At 41.4% G+C, this 15,121-nt stretch overlaps 1 long non-coding RNA gene across 1 annotated transcript; it reads right to left on the bottom strand.

Moving 5' to 3' along the window:
* Positions 1–999: 999 nt before the first annotated feature.
* Positions 1,000–14,883, bottom strand: LOC144585703 (uncharacterized). Its single transcript, XR_013540205.1, has 2 exons — positions 14,763–14,883; positions 1,000–2,629 (listed from the first exon to the last, which is right to left on the bottom strand). It is a non-coding gene; the product is annotated as an uncharacterized LOC144585703 (long non-coding RNA).
* Positions 14,884–15,121: the final 238 nt, after the last annotated feature.

Raw genomic sequence — 15,121 nt, 5'->3', positions numbered from 1 at the left:
GGCCTCTCATTCACTTCCGAGCCGAAAAGGCGACTGTTCCCTATGACAAGCAATGCCATAGCAACGCGCGGCAGCTGGAGGAAGGGATTCCGCGAGGGACAAACTACCAGCGCTGCCCCGTTCCTTCGCGATAGAACAAGCTGGGCGGGAGGGGTGGAGGAAGGAGTTGCGCCCGCCGAACTTCGTGGCCCTTTCCCTCAGTTCCTCACTTCTATGCGAAGGCATAAGCTTAGGTTGCTTGAATTCCAGCCCTACATAACGCCCGAATATAGTCAGCAGCAAACTCCATTACCAAGGCCAAAAGCAGACGTCAGCGAGAAACGGTGCCTGAAAGAAGTTTGTCGTTGTCGAAAAAATAGCCAGACGGTTCATCAGTGAAGTCCCTATTGTTCCATAGTTACTCTGTCCATTGTGTCTGTACCCCTACATGAGGTCGTGGAGTATAAATGTGACAGCCTTAGAGGTTCACTCTAACGAATGAGAAAGTGGCCTTGATCCACGAAAGCTTATACTGTATTAAAATACAGCAGATGTGAAGGTGTCGCAAAGTTTCGTCCCAGTGGCTGTCTTTGGTCTAATATGCCTAGTTAATGAAAGAAGTGGACATGTTCCGCGAAACCTCGCATTAAAATATATCAGTCTTTAAGGTGTCACAAGGTTTTTGTCTTCTTTATTTTATTTTTATTTACATATGCATTGCCTGACATGGCTAATGAATGCCACAGCACGAATTTCATTTTCAGGAGCGCGCAAATTAGCTTCCATTGTTTGCTGATTGATCTTCAGGACTTTGGCACACAAAAGTTTCTTTTCTTTTCTTTTTTTATTTTCACAGAAGAAGAGAAAGGGGGGGGGGAAGCAAAGGAAAAAGAAAAAACTAACCCCTCAAATTAAACTAACCCCTCCTCCCTTTGGAGGAGCATCTGAGTATGTATATACTGAGTAGATAGATATACATACTGTACATCATAAACTTTGCCCTACACTCCTGACTTCTTCTGGGTCCAAGAATATATTAGTTCCCAGCTTTGTTTTACATAGTCTCTTGGTTGTTCCCGTAGTGCTTCTGATAGAGTTATGCAACAACTCTTCTATCGTTGGAACCTCTTCGATTTTCCATTTTTGGGCCCAGAGTAATCTGGCCACTGTGAGTATATACATAACACAATGCTTCAATTTATTATCATTAATTCCTGATATGACATTCAATAATGCCATTTCAGGTTTTATATCTAATTTCTGCTGGGTAATTTCTTTTGCTAATTCCCATACCTGTGTCCAATAATTTTGACCTTTTCACATGTCCACCACATATGATAATAAGTTCCTGCATTTTTTACACTTCCAACATATATTGCTGACATTTTTGCTAGTCCTACAGGTGTGTGATGCCATCTGTAGAACATTTTGAGGATATTTTCTCTAAGATTTGCTGGTTTAAACATTTTATACAGCTTTCTTTCCACATCAAGCCCTCCTGTCTTCAACTGCCTCCCACAGTTCAAATTCATGCTGGTAGCTTCAGTGACACTGTCAACCATCTCAACCTCTGAGTCTCCTTCTCCTCTTGCCTTCACATTTTCCCAACATCATGTTCTTTTCCAGGGAGTCTTCTCTACTCATGAGGTGGCCAAAGTATTGGAGCCTCAGCTTCAGGATCTGTCCTTCCAGTGAGCACTCAGGGTTGATTTCCTTCAAAATGGATATGTTTGATCTCCTTGCAGTCTAGCTGACTCTCAAGAGTCTCCTCCAGCACCACAATTCAAAAGCACAAATTCTTCAGCAGTCAGCCTTCTTTACAGTCCAGCTCTCACTTCCATACATCGCTAATGGAAAAACCATAGCTTTGACTATGCGGACCTTTGTCGGCAAGGTGATGTCTCTGCTTTTTAAGATGTTGTCTAGGTTTGTCATCACTTTCCTCCCAAGAAGCAGGCATCTATTAATTTTGTGACTGCTGTCACCATCTGCTGTGATCATGGAGCCCAAGAAAGTAAAATCTGTCACTACCTCCATATCTTCTCCCTCTATTTGCCAGGAGGTGATGGGACCAGTGGCCATGATCTTAGGTTTTTTTGATGTTGAGCTTCAGACCACTTTTTGCACTTTCCTCTTTCACTCTCACAAGGGACGTGGTGGAGCTGTGGGCTAAACTGCAGAAGCCTGTGCTGCAGGGTCAGAAGACCAAGCAGTCGTAAGATCAAATCCACGCGACGGAGTGAGCGCCCGTTGCTTATCCCAGCTCCCGCCAACCTAGCGGTTCGAAAGCATGCAAATGCGAGTAGATTAATAGGGACCACCTCGGTGGGAAGGTAACAGCGTTCCGTGTCTAAGTCACACTGGCCATGTGACCACGGAAGATTGTCTTCGGACAAAACGCTGGCTCTATGGCTTGGGAACGGGGATGAGCACTGCCCCCTAGAGTCGAACACGACTGGACAAAAATTGTCAAGGGGAACCTTTACCTTTACCTTTTTACCTTTCACTCTCATTAAGGGGTTCTTTAATTCCTCCTCCCTTTCTGCCATCAGAGTGGTATCATCTTCATATCTGAGGTTACTGATATTTCTTCCGGGAATCTTAATTCTGGCTTGGGATTCCTCCAGTCCAGGCTTTCGCATGATGTATTCTGCATATAAGTTAAATAAGCAGGGAGACAATATGCAGCCTTGTCATATTGCTTTCCCAATTTTGAACCAATTAGTTGTTCCATATCCAGTTCTAATTGTTGCTTCCTGTCCCACATATATGCACTTTGTACAAGATTTTAAAAATCCTTTATAAATTCTTAACATTTTATTCTGCAGTAAGAATCACCATTATTTTAGTTTTTATATCCTGCTATTAGGATTTTTTTGGTCTACTGTACATGTGTTTTCTGTATGACTTTGAAAACAGACCAAAACGTAACACTCAGATTAATATCATGAAACTTCCAAGTAATACTGGACCATTAAGCACTTCAAGCAGACAACCCTTGCTGAATTACTGAGGCTCAATGTTGTATATTTAAATACAAAAATATGTTTCTAGTCTACCAGGTAGGACAGAATAATTTAAAAATTGTGAGGAATGTAAATAAATGTATAGGCCTTAAAATGGAGCTGGAGTAACTTGCAATACAGTCCTATGAGTGTTTTCTTAACAGAATTAAGAGAAGAATTCCTAGGGAGACACCAGATGAGATTTTCCAGGCTGAGAAAGATCTTTCAGAATCAGGGTCTAGGAGCAGATTCATAAACAGTTTTTCAGGACTGGCCTATTGGTGTTGAAATTTGATGATCAGATAGTTATGAAGCTTTCAGGGCTTTCATCTCTATGCTGCATGAAGTAGCATTTCCTCACACTTAAGGATTTTTGTTTTGGCAAAGGTGAAATTGCATAGACGCTCCATAAGCATGACTCAAATGGAAAATTGTAACTGAAGTAGAAAACAATAGCCAACACTCTTTTTCTCCATATTGGTAGCTGGTGCTCACATTGGATTTAGTCCATAAAGATACTGATTTCTATATGAATATTTGGTGGTGCTTGTGTATCTGTAGAGGATGGGTAGACAGATATATAAAAAGATCTATGAACTTTTTTCACAGGTTATGACTATTTTCAGGGAAACAATGTCACTGGCAAAACATACAAAATGTGTTATTATATCTGAAGGACCTTTTATATTGTTTCAAAATTTGTTTAGAACATGACTGCTATAACAGCTCTGAGCAGATCAGTTATACCTTTTTATTTTCAGAGTTGACTTCTTAACACTATGATCCCGCAAATTTGCAGCACAAGCTGTATGTGGTGTCATCTGAACACTTTAGTGGCAGAAACATTGATATACTGTACGTACATGGGGAAGGAGGTGGAGATGTCACATTCACATATAATTTTAAGCAATGAATCGTGGCTTATTAAACTGCAGTGTAAAGCAGCTAACTGGTGGCACATGTATCCTGGTTTCCTGCTTCCACGAATGGATAAACAGGCTAGAGGTACATAATTTTAGCTTGATAACTGAACAAGATATTGTTGGACAGGCTCTAGTAGCAGGCTTCTGCTTAAGGAATAGGTGAATCCAGCGGGCCTAAGACTGGGGCAATCTTGCCCCCCAGTGCAACCTCTTGTGAACCTCCAAAACTGAATCTGGAAGACTGGCGCTGGTTTTCAGGTGGTTTATAGGGTGGGTGGAGAGAATGGAAAAGTTTCTCTGTGCTGGATTTAGACTTTTGTGTAGTGTGTGCACATTGGGATAGCAAACCTTGTCTTTAAGTTAGTATATAATCATGCTTTGTTTGAATACAAGAATACATCATGATCTTCTGGGCATATCAAACTACCTATTCCAGTCTTGTTTAATTGCTTATGCACATGTGACTGGCAGAGCAGGAAAAAATGGGATGCATGCATTAGTATGCAGTCTATTCCTAGTATGGCCTACAAGCCAGCTTTCCGGCTGCACCACATGTGAGCATAAGCAGTACATGTGAGGGCCCACCGTTGTGTTTGCAGTCTACTAAATTATTGCCACTATTATTATTTATTTAGTTGTCACCATTCCGATCCTAAACAAATGAGACATCAAAGTCCTTTAAAAAATAAGAGTACAGTAGTTATATTATTGTACAGGTAGCTGCAGTATTAAACCTTGTCCACTAGATGGGTGTATTGATCTGGAACTGTATTTCCATATATTTGTTTTAATTTTTAAAGCTGCATACTCTGATTTGGTTTTCATACGTTGTCAGTTTCATGCTCTTGCATGATATAACTCAAAAATACAGTGCTTCAGAACAAACAGGAAATCTTCAACCTTCTCTAGTGTGATACAGATGTAGTTTACCTGATAACAATAAAAAAACACCAGGCGAGTCTTTGTGTCAGAACTGTTATCGGAAAGGAAGCCAATTATATAAAAGTTCAAAAAAAAAATAGCACTTGGAAGTAATACGTTATTAATTATTAGCATTTTAATACATTGGTTGAATTCCTGTTGCACAGCTCTGTGCGTGCAATGTAAAGCTGTGATAGGGAACTATGGCAGAGGGGAAGTGCTTCCAAATGCACATTGTGTAACAGTCACTACAGCAACCGTGAGATTGATTGCACAATCCAACTCCACAACTCTAGTTGCTGGGCGTAATGCCCTAGACACTTCCTCAGGTATAACTTTACATTATGCCAGAGTGGACAGGATTTCAGCCATAATTTGGGGGGAATAAGGAAATTTAACCACGCTATGTAATTACTTCTTTCTAGATAAACAAATAATGGTCATTACATTTTCACATTTCTTTTAGAATTGTATTTTCAAAGTACTACTTGTTTTGAAATTTTACATCATTTCAGAGATGACTTTTTAAAAAACCATAAAGAGAACGAAGACACAAAAAGTAATGTAATGAATAACATGCATTCTTTTCAAAGAATAAAATAGTGATTTATTACAGTACTTTACTGTGTTGGGTTTCATTAAAAAGTTAGGCAGCAGGCTACTTTTTTAAAAAGTAATTTTCCAAGCTCCAGTAAAGTATTTTAAAATTTCATCTGGTAATTATAATAACTTCCATTAACTTAAAACCAGTTCCAAAGTATACATTAATAGAACAAAGTTGCTCCCCACACAACATTCCTCTTACTTACTTAGTTTTACTTAATTTATACCTTGCCTCTTCCCCAAAAGGGACTCAAGGTGGTTTTCAATTTTTTTAAAAAATACAAATAATAAAAGAAATAAAAATACAATAAATTACCATATTAAAAGAAAATTCTGCATATTACTCATTTAAAAGTCCTCAATAAATCACTTTAAACACTTTAAAAACACATTTAAAAGATAAACTAATGACTTTGCTGTCATAATTCTATGATAAATTACTTCTGGTGCCGCTGAATGGATCTTAATTTTTCTTTGCAGTGTGCTCATCATCGTCTGAATCGTCTTGATTTTTACATAGAGATTGAAGCTCTTCTGCCTGTGCCTCATATCAATCAGATGGTAGTTTGTAAACTCCACGATCCATCCTAGTCCCATGAGAACCAAAGCAAAAGAACTAAGAGGCAGTGGGGGGAGAGCACTTCTGCAGAATACAGTGGGGTCTTGACTTGAGAACTTAATCCGTATTGGAAGGCAGTTTTCAAGTCAAAAAGTCCGTAGGTCAAGTCTCCATTGACCTACAGTGCATTGAAAACCGATTAATCCCGTAACAGGCCGTTTTTGTTCCATTTTGTTTTTTTTCTGGTCTGTAAGTCAGTTCTCAGGCTGCAAGTCAAACCTAAATTTTGCGGCCAGAGAAGTCTGTAACTCAAAAAGTCTGTAAGTCAAGCCGTCTGTAAGTCAAGGGTCCACTGTATCTTGATGCCACTGCATTTCAAAGCAGCAGTTACTCCTCTCCGTAATTTGTTTCTTTTCCTTCTCATTCATTAATAAGGTCAATTCAGTTCAATAGGACTTGTTCCCAAGAGGTAACTTACCATATTCTTCCATGTATAAGACTATACTTTTGTCTAAAATCTTTAGATTAAAAATTGAGGGTCATCTTATACACGGAAGTAAGCTGAGGAGAGAACAAAAACAATTGGAGGGGAAAGCAGGGATCAAAGCAATCCTGCAGCACTTTGATCCATTTCCCCCTACACTTGATAAGCCCCACTTATTTTTCTTAATTTTGGATTAGAAAAGGGGGTCATCTTATACGTGGAGACGTCTTATACATGGAAAAATAGGGTAGCTTGCAGTTCTACACCTTTGAACTGAGCTGTAAAGTCGCTTTGAGGCAAATGCAGCTTATTTCTGAATCAGACAGTGTATCACAATAATGTCATGGAAATTTGGGGGACTTCTTTCTGGGTACACAGCCAGGCAGGATCACTTGCAGACACAGTATGTAGGAGCAGGCTAGAATTTTACTTTTGAGCTAGCAATACAAAAACATAAAAAATGCTGGCATCGCCATCTCGTGGAAGCCTGCTCAGAGGAAAGCCCTATAAAAGTCAGTTGGATTTATTCCCAGAAGTTTGTCTAATGGGTCTTCAGTAGAGGTGGGCATGAACTGCCAGTTTGGTGGTTTGTGCTGGTTCATTTTTCAGCTGAACTGGTTGAAAAATGAAAAATTTCCTTTTTCCTGTTAACACTGTGCAACAGTGCAAGCCAGTGTCCATCATCTCCTGTCGGTTTGAAATGCAGGGACTGAAGTAATATCCCGCTTTCATAAATCAGAAATTTGTGGGGTTTTTTAAAGGATTGTATTTATGTGCTGTATATCACAAGACTGTATACTGTCCACCTGCTTATTTAACTTACTTGCAGAATACATCATGCGAAAGGCTGGACTGGAGGAATCCCAAATCAGAATAAAGATTGCCGGAAGAAATATCAACAACCTCAGATATGCAGATGATACCACTTTGATGGCAGAAAGTGAGGACGAATTAAGGAACCTTGTGTTAGCTTTCTCAGCAGAAATCACAGTTTAGCAGAGTATTTGGCCGTTCAGGCAGTCCAGGAATAACTCACACGTAGTCCAGCAGCATTTCCATCAGCATAGTGTATTTACAGCAAATATATAGAGCAGTCTGGCAGCATAGCAGGCAGATGTGATCTACAAGCAGGTGAAGATACAACTAACTGTACAGTTCTACATATATACATATACACAACCAATCAGGTTACACATTACCTCATTACACATTACCTCACCCCTAGGTTACATCAGCCATGGATTACATCATCTCTGATGAGTCATCCTGACTCAGTTTCAGCACACCTGATTGTTATGGCTTCTCATTAAACTACTCCATTCTGCTCAGGCCTGCAATTTTCCTTGACACTTTGTAATGAGGATGAAAGTGGAGCGCACAAAAAATGGTCTGAAGCTCAACATGAAAAAAAGTAAGATCATGGCCACTGGTCCCATCACCTCCTGGCAAATAGAAGGGGAAGATATGGAGGCAGTGACAGATTTTACTTTCTTGGGCTACATGATCACTGCAGATGGGCACAGCAGCCACGAAATTAAAAGACGCCTGCTTATTGGAAGGAAAGCGATGACCTCGATAGCATCTTAAAAAGCAGAGACATCACCTTGCCAACAAAAGTCTGCATAGTCAAAGCTATGGTTTTTCCAGTAGTGATGTATGGAAGTGAGAGCTGGACCATGAAGAATGCTAACCGACGAAGAATGGATGCTTTTGAATTGTGGTGCTGGAGGAGGCTCTTGAGAGTCCCCTGGACTGCAAAGAGGACAAACCTATCCATTCTAAAGGAAATCAACCCTGAGTATTCACTGGAAGGACAGATCCTGAAGCTGAGGCTCCAATAATTCAGCCATCTGATGAGAAGACTCCCTGGAAAAGACCCTGATGTTTGAAAAGTGTGAGGGCAAGAGGAGAAGGGGACAACAGAGGATGAGATGGTTGGACAGTGTCATTGAAGCTACCAACATGAATTTGACCCAACTCCAGGGGGCAGTGCAATACAGGAGTGCCTAGCATGCTCTGGTCCATGGGGTCATGAAGAGTCGGACACGACTAAACAACATTCTTGTGCATGAAGCCTAATGACCACTTAGGTATGAAAGGCTTTTATTCTAGTGATTGGGTGTGCTTTCCTATGCCTGCCTATTCAGGGGTAAATCCTATTAAGTGAGTGGATATAAGACTGGAGGAAAGTTGCAGAGGTTACTGTATTATAGTATTATGTTGCACCATTGATATAAGTTTAATTCCATTGTTCACATTCTAAGTGTTTTATACTCATTCTTTGCACAGGCAATGATTGAGAGATTAGAGGTGGAATATTTATATTGATCTATTATAAATTGATTTCTCATCTTTTCCTCTTTTTTCCACTGTCTTGCTGTACTTTGATTAAGGATGTTCATCCTACGATCTGGGGAAAATGTGATTATTCTCGGCTGGATATAAAATGACAGTGCATTTTGACATATTCATGTTGAGTGCCAATGACACAGAGTCTGGAACATACTCATTTGTCATCCCTAAACATTTTGTTTACTTAGAATATCCTAAATTAAAACGTACAGCACAAAACCAATTGTGTCACGCATGCCTTAAATCCTTGAAAATGTATTCTAATGGCTAGCAAGTATTGAAAAGCCGCCCAGACACCCTTGGATAGAGTGGGCGGCATATAAATTAAGCAAATAAATAAACAAATTTAGTAATAATGCCAGCATGAAAATTATAACAACTCTAGAAACCCTTAGGTCTCCTACTCCAGCAGCTGCTCCCACTCCTAACAGGTCTTTTTGGCGTCCAGACCTTATTTTTCACTGAGGGATGTCTTTAAAGCAACTTGTGTCAGAAACGGATATTACATTATGGTATTAACATATCTGTGAAATTATGCCTTACATGCGTTGAAGAAATTATGGCATGTAATCACCTAGCAAGCAGAACAATTATTTTTTATAATACTGTGTGAATCAGGTTTCTGGCTGCAGAGCTAGAGGTTGGGAGTTTGATTCCTCACTGTGCCTCTAGAGAGAAGGGCCTGCCTGTGTGGCAAGTTGCACGCTCCCAGGGCACCCCCAGAAGAAGGGAATGGGAAACCACTTCTGAGTTCTTTCTACCTAGATACTCTGAAAAAGACCACCATGTCAGAACTGACTTCACACCACACACACACACACACACACACACACACAGAGAGAGAGAGAGAGAGAGAGAGAGAGAGAGAGAGAGAGAGAGATGATTTCAGCCAGTGGAAAATAAATTCAGTGTGTTGGTTGTTGTGGGTTTTTCTGGCTCTTTGGTTGTGTTCTGAAGGTTGTTCTTCGTAACATTTCCACATGAGACAGAATGCTGAAAATTGGGATCGAATTGACATTCGATGGGGATAAGGAATGTTTCCCTCTACTTATGCTCAATTTACCCTGATAGATAATACCTAACATATCGTGAGCGTTTGTGATGTGTGACAGAGGGCTAGAATCACTTTGGAGCCATCTGATTGTCAAAATAATCACAAATATGGGTGAATTAATCCAGAATCCAGGTCATACCCAGCAACCCACAGGCAGGCAAAGCGTGTGTGTGTTTAGTCGTTTAGTCGTGTCCGACTCTTCGTGACCCCATGGACCAGAGCACGCCAGGCCCTCCTGTCTTCTACTGCCTCCCGGAGTTGTGTCAGGTTCATGTTGGTTGCTTCGCAGACACTGTCCAGCCATCTCATCCTCGGTCGTCCCCTTCTCCTCTTGCCATCACACTTTCCCAACATCAGGGTCTTTTCCAGGGAGTCTTTTCTTCTCATTAGATGGCCAAAGTACTGGAGCCTCAGCTTCAGGATCTGTCCTTCCAGTGAGCACTCAGGGTTGATTTCCTTTAGAACTGATAGGTTTGTTTTCCTTGCAGTCCAGGGGATTCTCAAGAGCCTCCTCCAGCACCACAATTCAAAGGCATCAATTCTTCGGCGGTCTGCTTTCTTTATGGTCCAGCTCTCACTTCCATACATCACGACAGGAAAAACCATAGCTTTGACTATTCGGACTTTTGTTGGCAAGGTGATGTCTCTGCTTTTCAAGATGCTGTCCAGATTTGTCATCGCTTTCCTCCCAAGAAGAAGGCGCCTTTTAATTTCAGGGCTGCTGTCTCCATCTGCAGTGATCATGGAGCCCAGGAAGATAAAATTTGACACTGCCTCCATATCTTCCCCTTCTATTTCCCAGGAGGTGATGGGACCAGTGGCCATGATCTTAGTTTTTTTGATGTTGAGTTTCAGACCGTTTTTTGCACTCTCCTCTTTCACTCTCATTACAAGGTTCTTTAATTCCTCCTCACTTTCTGCCATCAGAGTGGTATCATCTGCATATCGGAGGTTGTTGATATTTCTTCCGGCAATCTTAATTCCGGCTTGGGTTTCTTCCAGTCCAGCCTTCCGCATGATGTATTCTGCATATAAGTTAAATAAGCTGGGGGACAATATACAGCCTTGCCGTACTCCTTTCCCAATTTTGAACCACTCAGTTGTTCCATGACCAGTTCTAACTGTTGCTTCCTGTCCCACATATAGGTTTCTCAGGAGACAGATAAAGTGGTCAGGCACTCCCATTTCTTTAAGAACTTGCCATAGTTTGCTGTGGTCCACACAGTCAAAGGCTTTCGCATAGTCACAACAAACTATGGCAAGTCCTTAAAGAACTGGGAGTGCCTCACCACCTTATCTGTCTCCTGAGAAACCTATATGTGGGACAGGAAGCAACAGTTAGAACTGGATATGGAACAACTGATTGGTTCAAAATTGGGAAAGGAGTACGACAAGGCTGTATATTGTCACCCTGCTTATTCAACTTATATGCAGAATACATCATGCGAAAGGCTGGACTGGAGGAATCCCAAGCCGGAATCAAGATTGCCAGAAGAAATATCAACAACCTCCGATATGCACATGATGCCACTCTGATGGCAGAAAGTGAGGAGGATTGAAGGAATCTTGTAATAAGGGTGAAAGAGGAGAGTGCAAAAAACAGTCTGAAGCTCAACATCAGAAACACTAAGATCATGGCCACTGGTCCCATCACCTCCTGGCAAATAGAAGAGGAGCACCTGTAGGCAGTGACAAATTTTATTTTCCTGGGCTCCATGATCACTGCAGATGGAGACAGCAGCCACGAAATTAAAAGACGCCTGCTTCTTGGGGGGAAAGCGATGACAAACCTTGACAGCATCCTAAAAAGCAGAGACATCACCTTGCCAACGAAAGTCCGCATAGTCAAAGCTATGGTTTTTCCTGTAGTGATGTATAGAAGTGAGAGCTGAACCATAAAGAAAGCAGACAGCCGAAGAATTGATGCCTTTGAATTGTGGTGCTGGAGGAGTCCCCTGGACTGCAAGGAGAACAAACCTATCAATTCTAAAGGAAATCAACCCTGAGTGCTCACTGGAAGGACAGATCCTGAAGCTGGGGCTCCAGTACTTTGGCCATCTCATGAGAAGAGAAGACTCCTTGGAAAAGACCTTGATGTTAAGAAAGTGTGAAAGCAAGAGGAGAAGGGGACGACAGAGGATGAGATGGTTGGGAAATGTCATCGAAGCTACCAGAATGAATTTGACACACCTCTGGGAGGCAGTGGAAGATAGGAGGGCCTGGCATGCTCTGGTCCATGGGGTCACGTAGAGTCGGACACGACTAAACAAAATGAAACGAACCATAAAAACAAATGAGTTCAATTTACAGATCAAATCATGTCAGAATTTTCACTACAGGTTAAAATAACTAAACTGAGTATCATATTGTGGACACAGGAAAAGATAAAATTTACTGGAAAAGACAATAATGTAACTTAAGTTGAAGCCAGTAAGAAAAAGACCTAAGATGACATGAAATGATCCATTAAAGCAAGCAATGGCCTTTATTTTGCAAGACTTGAACAGGGCTATTAATTACAAGCCGTTTTGGAGATCATTAATTCATAGCATTGCTGTAAGTCAGAAATGGCCTGATGGCACATAACAATAACAATCAGTAGAGAGACTGCTTACTGATCAAGCAACTGATCTATTGTAGGAATTACTAATACAGTTTATACAAAATACTTAAAATATTGAAAAAACCCTGTACAGATGCTAATATAAGCTTTACATTTAGACAGACCTCAGGAATCTTGTGATTTGTTGATGCTCAACAGGGAAATGCCTGAGAGTATCTACAACACTATAATTACATCAACTATTGAATCTTTAAAGCACATGTCCATATACCAGGGAAGGCTTACTAGTTACCATTAAAAAAGTGGTACCCCTGTCAACTGAGTGCTCCATACCTATGAAACCAGAAGAATTTCATAAGTATGCTTTTAGGAGTGGCATCTAAACCAGTAGTTTCCAACCTTGGATCCCAAGATGTTACTGGATTACAACCCACAGAAATCTTCGCCAGCACGGCCAGTGGTGAAATCTTCTGGGAGTTTTAGTCCAATAACATTTGGGGACCCAAGGTTGGGAACCATTGACCTAAACATAAGTGCTCTTTAAAATGTTACTAGAAAAACTTATGCTGAAGCACACAATTCTATATAATTCCCCTGCCTCACACAAAACATGCAGACAATCCAATATTTCTGCCAGTAATCCAGCAAAAATTATGGTATAACCAGAAATGGGGCTCAGTATCATGAGACTGAATCCATCAACAAAGCATGTAGGTCAGAGATTACAACAACACAAGCAGGATCTCCCAATGTTGAATAGGCCATGAATTGCCAAATCACAGCATTATTCCATGAATCCAGAAAACTTTGTGAAGCAAATAAATATGATAGGATAACATTTCTATTTACCTAAATTCTACGTTCTTCTTTGTCCATGTTTGTGTAGAAATTTCCAACTGCAATTATGCTACGATTGGCCTTCCAGACAATTATTTTTTTAAAAAAATTCCAGAAAAATTCTGTCATGACTGCGTTTTACATGCTAGATATTTACACAAAGGTTTCTGTTTAGTACATGCAAGCAGAGTCAAGCCTGACTTTAAATTATTATTAAGCAGTAACTGAGAAAAGATCAACATCCCATTGCTAAGTATTTTATAAGTACACGGAGACTTAAATAACTTAATATATGTCTGTGGGTTAAAAAACACAAAACATCAAATTACAAATATGGGAAAACTAAATTTATAAACACAGTCATTTCATATACAAAAGTTTAATATTTGTACATACCTATTCATACTTTTATACAAATGACTGTATTTTTCCCAGCTTTCAATTTACACATTTCCTTTCAGAACAGACTTCGTGATCCCTTCAGCACTTTTGCTTATGTTGGACCATTCGTTCTAAAATATTACTTCTACATTCTGCTAAAAATATGTGGCCTCCTACACTGTGTAAGTTACTTCAATACGGTATTTCCACAAGGTACTCACTTGGTAACCAAACTACTACCTTTAACAACAAAATAGATGATGAAGGCTTGATTGCGGTTTTTGTTTTCCTCCTCCTTCTCACTTCACCACTACACTGATGAAAATAAGTTTATAAACTTAATTTTTCTTTTTTATCTATCCTTTGTCATCTCGCCATCTTGAAGAATCTGCTTATTGTTTACTGCTTATTGTTCATTGTTTACTGCCTATTGCTGGATAGTTTTATTTTGTTATATGTATATGTTTTTGTTTTTGTACCTGTCTGGAAGCCGCCTAGAGTGGTCGTATTGACCAGATAGGCGGGGTACAAATTAAATAAATAAATAAACTCGTAATCAAGTACATATTATGAACACCAGTGCTGCTGCTTAGTCTGGCCTAGTTCATAACAGAATATAAGTATGGTTTCCTCTGTATGTGGGGCAGGTAAGATACACTACCTTCCCTTTCTCATCTAGTCCTCCGTCATATCTAAGTCTCAGGACTACTTGGAGTTTGCTCTTGTCCTTAGTCATATTTGGGTGGCCTCATTTTAATGACCATAGAAAATAATTTTCGAAAGACCTAACGTAGCCGTAGCTACGGTATGGCTCTCTTAACCAGTTCCTACCCTTCCCTACACAAACACGTATGTGTTGCTAAAACAGCATCCCCACCAAGCTCAGTCTCCCCTCCCTAAATGAAGATGAATTTCGTTTCACCCCTCTCTATTCCTCTTCCTCGGCCCGCCTCAAACAAAACGGCACCTTCTCTTGGCCAAGGCATCCCACCTCCCCATGGCAGCCCGCTCCCTCCAACCGCCTCCCCGCACCCGCTCCAAAACATCCTCCCGGCCACGCCGCCATCCCACCGTGCGGCGCACCTTCCGTCTCCTCCTCACCTGGTGCCCCCGACATTGAGCTGGATAATCTCCCCGCTGCCTGCACCAGCAAACCCCGCGCCGTTCCCCGCCATCTTTCCCAGCAGCGACTCTTGCTCCGAACACCGCCTGCTGCTGCTGCTGCTGCCGCCGCTGCCGCCGGCCCCGCCGCCTCCAGCCCCAGCCGCCGCCGCCCCAAAGTTGAGGGAAGGGAGAGGCGGCGGCGGCGGCGGGGCCGGGGGAGAAAAAGGCGCGTCCAGCGAGGCCGCGGAGCCCGCCGCACTAGGCGCTAAGCTCGCCGAGGGAAAGGCAGCCAGGGCGGGGCGTGGGAAGGGAAGCTGAGGCGCCCTCGTCCCCTGGTCTAATCAGGCGGCCCACAG

The sequence above is a fragment of the Pogona vitticeps genome, unplaced genomic scaffold, assembly GCF_051106095.1.
Source record: "Pogona vitticeps strain Pit_001003342236 unplaced genomic scaffold, PviZW2.1 scaffold_71, whole genome shotgun sequence".
NCBI classification, from domain to species: Eukaryota; Metazoa; Chordata; class Lepidosauria; order Squamata; family Agamidae; genus Pogona; species Pogona vitticeps.
The sequence above is the reverse complement of the archived record's forward strand: the minus strand, read 5'-3'. Positions and strand labels throughout refer to the sequence as shown.